Source organism: Tiliqua scincoides, chromosome 9 (assembly GCF_035046505.1).
Source record: "Tiliqua scincoides isolate rTilSci1 chromosome 9, rTilSci1.hap2, whole genome shotgun sequence".
NCBI classification, from domain to species: Eukaryota; Metazoa; Chordata; class Lepidosauria; order Squamata; family Scincidae; genus Tiliqua; species Tiliqua scincoides.
Window position 1 is genome coordinate 30,092,141 of NC_089829.1, and position 13,791 is coordinate 30,105,931.

A 13,791-nucleotide genomic window follows, 5' to 3' on the forward strand; every position below is an offset into this window, starting at 1 on the left:
ATACCACCTTTCTTGGTCTTTATTCAAGACTTTATTCAAGGCGGTTTGCATAGGCAGGCTTATTAAATCCACGCAGGGATTTTTACAAATTGAAAGAAGGTTCTTTCTTTCAAGAACCACTACATTCAAGGTGTTACACTCCGATCTGGTTTAACATTCTGGCCTCCATCCTCCCACGCTCCGAGCAGATGGAACAGCTCAGCTGCAGCTTGCCAGCTGCTTCAAGGTTGCACGGTGCCGGTGGCCTCGAACTGGCGACCTTGTGGGTGTTAATCTTCAGGCAATGGAGGCTCTACCCTCTAGACCAGACCACCTGCCCATAAAAGGCACATCTTTTGGACACAGCTGCATGCTATAGCTTGCCATCAGATAGGACTGGGTTTGAGGCTATAATCTGATACACACTTATTTGAGAGTAAGTCCTATTGAACTCAGTGGGACTTGATTAAGTAATGTTTATCTGGTTCAGGACTTTCCAAACCCTGCCCCAGGGCCAGATCCAGGGTTTGAGAAAAGCCCTCTGCTCCATGAGCATTGCTTACCATTCTGCCTATGCGCCACATGTATTCTAGTAGATCTGGGTACTGGGATGCTTTGGGCAGTCATTTCTGCCTGGACATCCTGTTGCACAGCCTTCTGGGATGCCAGGCAACAGACGTGACTGCCCAGAGCATCCCTGTGTCCAGATCTACTGAGAATACATGAGGCGCAGAGGCAGAACAGTAAGCTCCAGTCCAAACAAGGACTGCTTTTTTGATGGACAGCGGTCATGAGTTAGGCAACCGCTGATCTAGTTAAAAAGCCTTGGTCAATTAAAACAAGTACTACCTTGACATTTCACCCACCCATTTCAATGCCTGTGGTGGGCTTCTTCAGAAGCCAATGTAACTCTGCTGAGTAATACCTCACTTCCTTAACCAACTCTTACTCCTGACTCCCTGTCCCTTGCTATCTCCTATGGATCTGCTATACCACTTCACTCTTGTTCTTAAAGACCCAGCAACTCACTTTAAATATTACCTGTTTCTCATAAAATCCTAACTTGTTTTCTTATAGCCAATCTCCTGTCCTTCTGCTCAGGCCTCTGGCATCTTGAACACTGGCAAACACTCTTTACTCACACTCCTTGTCTTTTCCTTCCCATCTATGCTTTGATTATGTTTAAATATTTCTATAGCCTCTCTATGTAATCTAGTTCAATAAACATAGCTCTTAGTCAACCACAGATTTGGACCTACTGAAGTTTTTGGAAATGATCTCATCACCTGTCAGTCACTCACCCTGACCCCTCCCAACTGGAGAAACACAGCTGCAGCCCATTCCCAATTAGTGAGACCTTGAGGATCTAGCTGCTATCAAGTCAAAATGAGATTCAAGATCTGGAACTTCTTTCCCAGTCCATTAACAATAAGCTCTGTTCTCACAGCTTCTGTAAAATGGCTATAGGCTTACTAGATGGAGTCAGATCTCAGTCAGCGAATTTGAGCCTGATTTCAGTCAGTGAATTTCCTTCTTCATAGAAGGAAAAAAAACAAACTACTGGGCTGGGTATGGATGGACAGAAGGTTTGGAAGTGCCTTGAGGTCACCATTGAGCTACTGATGTGCCTTTCTTGTCACCTTTGATACTGGCCACCATCACTCTTCCTCATCTCCTTGGGCTGAAATTAGTCTTCACGTCCCCTTTCATATGGTCAGGCTGTGCAGAAGGAACAGTAATGAGAAAATGACAATCTGCAAATGACCTTTTTTTCCCTGGTCCATGTTTAAAAGGGAGCCAAACAGCAAAACAAATGAACAGCTGGCACTTCAGGGTGTCAATCATCAAAGAGAGTTGCATGCCAATCAGGCCCTGGAAAGAGCATCAACATAAACAGGGTAGTATAAATCCTTGTTTTGTTGATTTGCCTTCTGTTACTTTAGCTCTGTAAAAGGCTACTGGTTTTTTTCTTTTTTTGCTTCTCTGTGTTATTGCTAATTATGCATCTTCACTCAACATTCAAAGCTGGTCAAACAAGTCATCACAGTACATCAAAACTGTCTCCTCTTCTGGGAGGGCAACATAAAAATTGTTTGCAATGAAGATACCTTATATGCAGATAGACCAGCAGTTCATAAACTGTGGGTCACAGGGCTGGAAGCTGCAAGGCATTATGGGGGTGTGAAGTGGCCAATGACATGGCCAGCACTATCCAGAAATCTCAAGGCATTCTGGGGTGGGATGCAGCTGCATGTGGGTTGCGATAGTAAAAAGTGAATGCGGGTCACAATGGTAAAAAGAAAAGCAGCTGAAACAGACCTTTACTCCTGCAACACTGGCTGGCATCAGCACCTCTACATTTCAGAAGGGTCTTTCCCAGCCTTAACTGGAGATATCAGAGACTGAACTTCTTCATGAAAGACAGATCTCATTGCACTGAGCTATCGAGTCTCCTGACAAAGTTGTCTTCTAATGCATCAGACCATTGAGATAGATAGAGAAGACCTTTATTGGCATACATAACAAACACAAACACAACAACACAACAAAGAGAACAGTAGTGACTAGAAGCCTATGATATATAATACATAACTGAATAAGTCAAGTATATTTGTCCCATATAAAGCATAGTGGCCTAACATATAAAATATACTGGATAGCCTCTCTTGGGTCTACTTGCCACCATCAGCTGCAGATAGACTGCCACCCTCTCAGTGATAGGACTAAACACATCATTCAGCTGTTATGGCTTATCACCGCCATCAGGAATTTTGAAACCTTTTTCAATTCTGAGGGTGAGCAATCATTTAATAATAACTTAATTTTTTTCCATATCTGGAAGACCCACCTTATTAACCAGGATGGGCATTAGATAGGTAGAGCGGGAGCTATTATGCTGAAGACAATAAAAAAGTATATGTGGGAGAGATTCGACAGACCCCATGTTACTAGGGCAGAGACAATCTTGACAGGGAGTCTTATGATACCTCCCAACTGTCACCCTTGAGGGAATAATGTTGAACCTTGCCAGGGTTATGGCACGACGTTCTGTGGGGTCTGTCACTGAGGAGAGATAGATTGCCATTTTCCCTAACTGGTATGGGATGGAATAATGCAAGGGCGAGCAAGCCTTTGTTGCCTGATCATTAAGATTTTGAAATTCAATATCCAACAGTCTGACTGTGATGCTCTGATAGGCCTCAGCATATGAACACATGTTCAGATGCAGACCATTGGTCTATCTAGTCTAGCAGAGGCTCTCCAGGGTTTCAAACAGGAAACTTCCCCAACCCTACTTGGAGATGCCAAGGGTTGAACTGGAATGTTCTGCCTGCAAGGCATACTCTCTATTGTTAATCTCCAGCTCCTCCCATAAAGATCTTGTTGCTGCTCAGCCTCCTGAGCAAGGCAGACCTGAATGCTTTCCTAGGGGCGAATCATACCACATGACCTTTGATATAGGTCTGGTTGGTCCTCAGCTCTATTGATGTTAAGAGGCTTCCTTGCTTATTGGTTGACTTCCCAACAATGGCCAGAGGACATTGCTGGCACTAGGGAGTTAGTGGAGGGAGGATGGTGCTCTAGGACTTCTCCTACAGCAGGAGTGGTTATGCCATTGGCAGGAGTGCTCAGGTGCTGCTTTTGAAACTTTTAAAATAGCTTTAGCTGAAATGAAGTATTAGGCTCAACAGGAGGCAAACTAAGGCATTTGCCTAGGGGTGTACATTAATGTCTAGGCCAGTGGTTCCCAAACTTTTTAGAGGCTGCTGCCTGATTTATAAATGCCAATGGGTGTAGCTATAATGGTGATTGGGCAACAGTGCTCCATCACAAGTAAGCCTATTTATCCCTTGATGCACATAGCCTAATCTGTCCCATGAGTTTCATGACCCACAACCCACTGGTGGGTCCCAGACCCACAGTTTGGGAACCGCTGGTCTAGGCCATTGTCTTCCCCATGGGTGGAGTCAGTATGTAGCTCTTGTTATCTTATGCTAGAGTCCTATGCAAAGTTTCTTGAGAGTAAGTCCAGGAACACAGTAGGACTTACTTCTGAGTAAACATGAATAGGCTAGCATTCATAAATCTTTTATAGTTATGTGAGATATTCAATCTTTGAAAGTTTGAATGTTTGATTTAATCTATTGCAGCTCATTCCAATAGCTTGAGATGAAATGAGTTAGATCTTTAAATGAAAGTAATAAGTTTCAAACTAGGAATAAGGGGCAGGAGAAGAAAACACTCTAACAAAGAAATGTAAAGTTTTGGGTTTTATTTTGATGAGTTGTAGCTACTGAGGTGTAGCCACAGGTTGAATGTCATGATACGTTCATGCACTCCCAAATTTACCGCTACACTACTTGCTGGCACACAGACCAAATCCCTATTTGACTTCTTCCAGGGTTCTGGTATATCACACTTCAATTGGTTCCAGTGGATCTGCTATCTGAATCAGCACAGATCTGTCCCGTGGGGCAGCATACACCAACTCTGTGATCCCTCCCATTTTTCAGCCATCACTGCCTCCTTTTCTCAACCTGTCCAACAGTTTAAGGATGTAGCAGGGCAGGCAAGGACAAAGGAGAAGGACAATACAATGGAGTGATCCTGGAATCCCCCCCCCCCCCACACACACACACACTCTGCTTCTTACTATTATATCTGCTACCACCTCTTGTTCCTGCCTAGCCAACCATGTTCAAACAAACAAGCTATGCAGAGCATGCTGGTAGTGGGGTAGCTAAGGAGTGGTCAGGGGGGTGCATTGCCAGATACCAAGCATCTTAGAAGCCTCCAGTTTTCAGTTTGGAAGCCTCTTAGAGGCCAAAACCTGGAAGTACTTTCCAAAGGCCTCTAGGGCAGTGGTTCTCACACATTTAGGGACCCACTTTTTCAATGAGAATCTGTCAGGACCCACCGGAAATTTTTAACAATCCTAGGCTACAATCCTACCCACACTTACCAGGAGTAAGTCCCATTTACTACCATTGTTAAAAAATATACATAGTAGTCTGTTAAAAGTACAGATCTGTAATATTTCCCCAAATGCAGTCACATACCATGGGAGCATCAAGTCTAATATATTAAAAATAAAATATTGAAATGAATGGGGACCCAACTGAAACTAGCTCGCAACCCACCTAGTGGGCCCTGACTCACAGTTTGAGAAATACTGCTCTAAGGAGGACTTCTGAGGCCTGGGGAGGCTGCATGCAGGGAATGTGTTTCTTGAAGGTTTTGCACCTTAAATGCAGATGGTGGAGGATCCAGCCAGCGAGGATTGGCCTCGTCGGTTGGGTGTCTACCTGCACGGCAGTCCTGGGACACTGAGATCAAGCAACACTGTATGGGAGCTCTGTTTGAGCGTGGTTGGGCAAGCAGGAACCAGCAGAAAGAGGAGGTGGCCATAAGGGAAAGAAGAAGGATGAGGTGGAGGGACTCCACCTCTTTTTTCACCTTCCTGTCCTTCTTAATAAATGGACAAGAAGGTAGAGAAATTCTGTTTTGATTGCTAATGGAAACAAGCAATCAGGACAGGATTCTCTCTGCAGCACTACCACATAACTGGGCCATTCCTGTTATCCTCAGATTACAAATGAATGTTCTGTTCTATTCTCTGCTGTTTTAACTCAGGCAGAAGCTCTGCCCTCCTTTTGGAAAAGGCGAGATCAAGGCGGGGCTTTGAATTTTTTTTTTTTTTAAAGGATGAGTGGAGTGGGAAATTGCAGTTAGACAGAAAATGTAAAATCTGTGTTTTCATTGTAAGCAGATGACATGTTAAAAACGGGTGTTTTCCACCTTGGTGTTGTCTTTGTTGATTGTGAGTCTTCTGAGCTGACACCAAATAGGAAATCTGCTTATTTTGGATTTGGGAATTTTCTTTAAATAACCATATTTGGGCTGCGCTGGAACAGGCAACAGCCAAGAGGCTTGTGCTGTATCCAGCTCAGGATTGTGGCCAGAATCGGCTCAGCCAGAGGTAAGGGGAAACTTTTCCCCTTACCCCTGGGTAAGGGCTGCTGGCCACAATGGGTCTCCTCGGACGTGCACCACCTCTGGAGCTGGCATAAGTCTGAGGAGAGTGGTTGGCAACCTGGTTGGCAACCTTCAGTCTCAAAAGACTATGGTATAAGCCTACAGCACCCGGTATTCCCAGGCGGTCTCCCATCCAAGTACTAACCAGACCTGACCCTGCTTAGCTTCCAAGATCAGACAAGATCGGGCATGTGCAGGGTAACAGTTGCTTGAAGCCGCTCCATTCTCCCCAGGAATGCCGGGGAGATAACTGGCAGTTCCCAGCCCTGCCTCCTGTTCCCCGCCCACCCCCAAGGCCGCCCATCGCCCACCCTCCCCCTGCCCAGGAACGCTTCCCTCCCTCTTCCTCTCCACCCCTCCCCCACGCCTACCTTTTCCACTTGTGTCTGCGCAGGTGGGCTGACACAAGTGGCTGAGGGGAAGCCAGCACGGAGGCTTATGGCAACTTCTACAGGCCAGTGCTTCTCGGAGGCCTGGCCTGGCTTCCTTTAGAGGAGGTGCAAACATGCTTTATGGCACGTTTTCGACCCTCCTAGGCCAGCCGAAGGGACTTGGGCTGGCATAGGGTGCAGTTTGGATTGTTAAATATGTAAATCTATGTTTTGTTGCTAAAGGAGTAGTGCCAGGGTGTGAAACATCTGGGACATGCAATTGACTGATGAACTAATTTGCAAATGTAGTATATTTCAACCTGGCTCAGGTAGAATTATTGCATTTCTGTAATTCTGCTGTTATCTACTTGGCGATGGAGTTTTTTTTTTTTAAGGTCCCATGATATTCAACACCCAGGGCCTGCATTGTCCTCACACCATCCACATATCCTCCCAGTCCCCTCGGAGGACTGATTTTGCAAATTAATGGTTAACACTACAAATATTATGGACATTATTCTGGTTAATTGATCTGAGCTGGTCACCAAGTAATTCTAGGGAAGGATTATATGACCTGTAACAGAAAGGCACATAAGAACAGTTGTTGTTAAGGAATTTTTGACATAATGCTATCTCTTTTTTATTATCCTCTCACTTCTAAGATTAGAGATGATTCTCAGCCTGTTTCAGCTCCTTCAGCATATGGTGAATCATTTACATTTGAAAAAGGATTTCTGGGTAGGCAATGCCAAGATGTTGCAATTCGTATTGTTGTGTATTCCCCACTGGGTGAAAAATCCTAGGGACAATACTGCCTGTGTTTGATACCCTTCGGATGAGAATGCCATGGAGACGTACAGTGTTTCTGGCATTGGTACAGAGGAAGCTCCCGTATACCAAGGCAAGCCATTGTCTTTGCTGACTGGCAACAGCTTCCCCCGAGTTTCAGGCAAAGGGCTTCCCTAGCCCTGCCTGAGATGCCAAGAACTGAACCAGGGACTTCTCACATCCACACAGTGTGCTCCACCATTAAGCTAACCCCCCCCCCCATTCCTCGCTATACTGTAAATTGCTATATTGACAAACAGACAGTAGAGTATAAATGAAGGCAAACAACGAGAGCCTCCAAAGGAGGAGGAAGGGGGAGGTGGGGCGATCCTACTGCCACTTAGTGTTTCGGCAGCTTCCAGATCAGGAAGCTGCCAATATATTAAGTGTGGTGGTGTGAAGGGGGTGTGAGGAAGGAAGATGAAGGGGGCATCGGGGCTCTCTCACCACCCTAAGAGATGGCAGTGGCAATAGGAAGGGGAATGCGAGTAAAGGCCACTTGTTTTGGTAGCTTCCAGATTGGGACTCTGCCAAGACACTACACGGTGGCAGCATGAGGAAGGGGGAAATGAGGAAAGAGGAGGAAGAAGCGGTGGAGTGATCATGCCACTGCCCCTTTCTCTTCCTTCCTTCTTCGCACCACCACCTCTTAGTGTTTCTAAGTGATCCCTGATTGGGATCAAAACACTAAGAGGAAGTGGGTGCCATCTTGGATTGGCCTTCTGTGGCATACCCTTGCATGCCAGCATGGCACCTGAGGCATACTACCCCCACTCCCTACTTGCTATGCCACTGCAGCAGGTTCACATCAGAACACCAGAGAGAGGCTGTAGACCCCCACCATGCTTGCAATTACACAGGCCAACACACCTTAAACGTAGTACCAATTTCTGGGTATATTTGGGGTGCTGATTCCAAAAATGGCATCCATTTTGCCCTATCACTTCTAGTTTTGGAGATATAGTATAGCCTCATTAGTGAATGATTCAAGCAGTTTCCTCATGAGAGCTCATGAGAGCATAAGAACAGCCCCACTGGATCCGGTCATAGGCCCATCTAGTCCAGCTTCCTGTATCTCATAGCGGCCCACCAAATGCCCCAGGGAGCAGAGCAGATAACAAGAGACCTGCATCCTGGTGCCCTCCCTTGCATCTGACATAGCCCATTTCTAAAATCAGGAGGTTGCACATACACATCATGGCTTGTATCCTGTAATGGATTTTTCCTCCAGAAACTTGTCTAATCCCCTTTTAAAGGCATCCCCTGACTCTTCCCCCTGAGTGTATGTTGCTTTCCTCTACCCTGATGGGTTTCTCCTTCCCAACTCTTTCTTAAGCCTTAGCAGCCATCAGTTGCCCATTCTGGGGTTTGAATGAACAATCTTCTTAACAAATAAGAGATTGCCCAACAATCAGAACACCATCAATCCACCCAAGTTCATTCTGAAAGGAATATTTTTTGCAGATGTAAAATTTAACAAAGAAGAAAGAGAAGAGTTTTGACTTTGGAGGATAACTGGGAGCCCCTGCTTAGAGTTTCTAAGTGGGAGAAGCAGTTTTGGGTTGGCACATCTACTGATAGATCCAAAATGCTTGGAATTAGAAATGTTTTGGATGTTGCATATATAGAACGTGGTAGCTTGAGATCGGACACAAGTCTAAACATGAAAGTCAAATGGCTTTGTAAGTATGTAAATACGATGTTTCATATGCACCTTATACCCATAACCCAGTCATTCCTACACTCCCTGGGGAAACCAGCCAGGGGAATCACAGAATCCTCATGAAAAACTCACCACCCTATATAATGTATAGGATTGTAGCCCTAATGGGAAGCCACAGCCAATGGCCCAGTGGGTAATGAGAGCTGCCAGTCAGACAAGTTTGGGAACCACTGCCATAGCCTGAAGGTAATTTTATAAATATTTTTAAAATAATTTTGTACATGAAACAAAATTTGTGTACATTGAACCATCAGAAAGCAAAGGTGTCCCAATTTTGACAAGTCAATGGGTTGGTGGAGTGGAAACTTACCTTGCCAGAGCGACCACTGCAGCTGGAGAGAGCAGCCTAACACCCCGCCTTTCCTTACAGAGATGCCCAGGTGTGCTTCCCCCTCTTTGAATTCCCTACGTAAGGCAAACCTCACTCTGCTCTGTCGATGCCCACATGTGACAGAAGCATCACATACCATTACTGCACAATTGAGCTGACCTTGTCCTTTCACATTTGTGTTGTCACAGTTGCAGAAGAAACCGAGGGAAGCTATGAATGACGACAGTGAATGAAAGCAGAAGCATCTGGAAATGCTAAGTGTCACACACAGCAATCAACATATCACTTATGGCAATTATGCCTCAATGGGCGATGGCAGGGTCAGGTGATGTAATTCGCCAACAATGAGGTCTCAAATGGGTGATGAGAATTTACTGGCTCCTTCCCTGAGGCCGTGGTGGAGATCTCTGTGCAGATGTCTGCCCTAGAAATGCCACACGCACTGGAGAAGCTGTCAGATCCCCAAGGAGTACCAGCCGTTTACAGAAAGGAAAGAGGGCATATGCCCTGTGGTAGTGCCATCTCTTTGAACAATGTGTGTAACTGACACCACAAACCAAGTGAGATCTTGAATGATGCATGAATTGTACAAGACAGTGAAATGTTCAATAGGCCAGTTTGGACGGCTTTGCTTCTCCTCTTCAGCAGTGAAAACCACTCAAGAGTGGTCCCAAGTTGCTCTGAGCAGAGGACTAATATTATTGTTGGCATCCTTTAGTCTCGGAAGACTATGGTATCGCGCTCTGAATGGTGGCTCTGGAACAGTGTCCTCTCCAGTACGCAAAGCCTGGGTAAAGTAGGTATGGAGGATAGGCTGTTACCCATGCAGCAAATCCCCCCTCTCCACGTCACTGAAATGGTCCAATGGAAAGGCAGAAGCCAATACGGTTGGTTCCAGTGGCGTCGCAGGAGTTGCCAGAATGTGACTGTGTTCAGCCATGAACTGCCTCAGGGACTCCGGCTCCTGATTTTGCCTCGAGGTTGACTCCTGAAGCCTTTTCCTTAACTGGATGTAGCCACAAGGCAGTGGAGGTTTGGGATCAGAGTTTTCCTTCTCTCAGATGAGCTGCCTTCCCAGGCTGACGAGCCCCATCTACCCGGTGGCTGTTTAGTCGCCTCTTACGACAAGTACAGCCAAACTGAGGGCTAAGTAAAATCACATAACATAGAGTTGGCCTCGTGGAAGGGTATGTTCTACAATTGTCCGTATTTACAAGGACAGTCTCCATTTTCTAGAATCTTTTAGACATAGGCTACCTCAGCATGCCAGTGGCAATAGAATTGTGGTATCTTGTTGTCTTGTGTGCTCCCTGAGGCATCTGGTGGGCTACTGTGAGATACAGGAAGCTGGGGTAGATGGGCCCATTGGCCTGATCCAGTGGGGTTCTTCTTATGTTCTAACCTATGTTCTTATGGTTGGCAAATCTCTATCAACCAAAACAAGCTTCTCTGAACTGGTCAGTGAGGAAACTAATAAGGGGAAGATGCAGACGGCCCTCAGATTGGAGTGGTCCAGAACCATACTGAAAGTGGCTGAGAGCTCTACCCCTTAAAGGGGAAGAAGCAGGTGGTCCTCAGATCAGTGCCTGCTCTACCTCCTAAAGGGGAAGAAGAGGCGCCCCTCGGATTGGTGTGGATTCGCTTTAAAAGAAAAAAAAAAAAAGCAAAAGAAGCCTACAGCTCTGCTGGCTTCTTATAGTTTGAAAAAAAGTGAAAAACACTAGGTGGCAGGGGGGCAGTGGTTCATAGTGGCACCCCTCAGGCATGCCACCTAGGGAAACCTGTCCCCTTCAACCCCTTAGGTATACCAGTGGTGCCTTAAAAATATTTGTTTATTTTAAAGTGTTGGGAACATTTATTAAAGATACATCTTGATCATGGCAGCTGTTTTCTTTTCATCCCTACTATCTCCCTAAAAGGGACAGACATTTTCCTTTAAGAAAGGGACTGCCTTTGGTATGAAATCACATCAGACAAATGGGTTTCCAAAGACAGAAGGGCATGAGGAGAAGAAAGGAAGGGAGGGGAGACTATCAGTGTGGTTTCTCAGAGAGCTGAGTTGCTCAGACAGGGGAAACAAAACCTGGAGCAAAAGTTATATAGGTTTAGCTGGGCCTCTATTGTTTCCTCAGGTTTCCTGGCCTAAGTAGAATAATGAGCTGTTGTACCTTATTTGGCCATCATCCTGGTGGTGCTGTAGTGCAGCAAATATTATTTTCCACATTTTTATACTGCCCTTCCCCCAAAGAGCTCAGGGTGGTGAACATGGTTCCTTCCCTCCTTCTGTCCTCACAACAACCCTGTGAGGTAGGTAAGGCTGAGAGATAATGACTACTCCAAGTTTCACCCACTAAACTTCATGGCTGAGCAAGGATTTGAACCTGATTCTTCTGGGTCTAAGACCAACTTCTGCAACTGTTAAACCATAAGGCCAATGTGTGCCTGAGAGCTGCCTTGCTGGTACAAAAGTAAGGCAGTGGGCTTTGGCTGCTAGAACATCGGGATTGAATTCTGTAGTCCTTACAGCTGGGATTTAAAAATATATCCTTGAATAGAGGCTTTGACCAGGATCCAAAGAACCGTGCAAATAGATTCTTATGCTTCATACTTTGATCTCAAATATCTAAAAATGCAGCAAATCTATGGAACATGGTAGTGGCATTTTTCAAAGCTGGGGGGAGGGCATTTCAAAAGTTGTTTGCAATAATGGCATGGGGATTTGCAATATAAGAAAAGGGTACCATCCTGCTGGATGTGCACAACTTCTTTGGACCCAATCCTATCCAACTTTCCAACACCTGCATCTTTGGTGCAGCCCCCAGGAAAGGGAACAAATGTTCGCTTACTTTGAGGAGACCTCTGTGACCCCCCTGTTATGTGAAAATCCCCCTTTCCTTCCAAGTTGTGTTTTTATATCTGGTTATGTATTTTGGACTAAAATGCAGGCCTAAAACTTCTCTTACAGGCCACAAAAGGAGTCAAATCATAAGCTTACTCATTTCTCATGTTGTTGGCCACCTTCAGTCTGGAAAGACTCATTTTCTCTAGAGACACTGGAAATGTCTTTATTGTTTAAGTCAATCACTGAATATGCAAACACCTTAAGGGAAGAGGACCTTGGCAGCAAAGTCTAAATACCTAGCCTCCACCTATTGTTAACTGAATCACAGCCATTAAGCTACATCTCCAAAATCCAGTAGCAACAGGAAGCAAGCTACCCCCCCTCCCCCAGAGTCAGGCTTTGCTGATAGCTGATTTCTGGACTCTTCCACCCTTTTTTTTTTTTACATACTCCACGTGTACCATTGTGTGTATACTGAGCATGTGCACAGCTCTGGGATACTTCCGGGTCATTCTAGGTCAGCCACAACCCTTTAAGAGAAAGCTCCGAGCACATGTCTCTCTCTGGCTGCCCTCCCAAGGGAGTGGTCCTTCCCAGGACTCTTTCCCATCCAACTGCTCCTCGGGACAGGTAAATATATCTTGCGTCTAAAACTCTTTCCCTTCTTCCCTATCTATTCCTCCCTTCTTCCCCATCTTTAGTCAGCAAACTGGGTTTAGCAGATTAAGGAACCCCTAAAATCCTTCCCTACAACCTATCTGTTTCTGAATTCCTTTTCGGATGCACCAAACACATAGCACATGCAACCACCATAAAAACTAGGTACATTTTTCAAGTACTAGAACCAAGAAATGTGTATTATGTTTACCTTTGTGTGTTTTGTAATAAAAATATAATCCTTTGATTGAAAGTTACCTTTCTCTCAGTCTCCTCTTTAAGCTAAACAAGGGATTTCTTTGCTTTACGCTGTCTTGCTATCCAGCCTGCGATCCTAAAAGTTTCCAAAAGGCTAATATACTAATTCCCCTAAACAAAACAGCCCTTTTTGGTAACACCCCTTCTGCATGATACCATGCATGCCCCATTGGCATGAGTGCATCAGCGCTAGAAAGTTGGATAGGATTGGGCCTTAGACTTCTCTAAAGCAGTTTTGGATCCTGGCCATTGTTATTTCTCTGGCTGAAATATTTAAATTGTGCTGGGAGTTGAGCAAACCAAGATTCCAAACTTACTAACAACACTCCATATAAAAATCCTTATGGCAGAACATGATCTTTGAAAGTCTCTTTAAATGCTAACAGAAGGAGCCTTCCTAGAACAGACAGGGATAATTATAAACGTCAAGCTTTGAGTCCAGTTATTTGTCACACATCTGATTGGCAAGTTGACACAGGTCATGGTGCCCTTGTCATTCTTAGGGTCTGATGCGATGGGTAGGTTTTGATCGAAATGATGTACCGTTAGCACAAAACAAATCGCGAGATACTGCAACAGCAGTAACTGAGCAATAAGTGTGAAGGGAGACGGAGAAAATGCAAGAGATGTATAAAGAAGAAATTGACTGAGGGCCATGTAGAGGAAAGATGGGAGCAACATTTTCAACACTGTTCTCAGCAACAGATTGTCAGAGTAGAAATGAACTTACTTGAGGGCAGAAGTTTACTCTTAGGTGTGAAGGAGA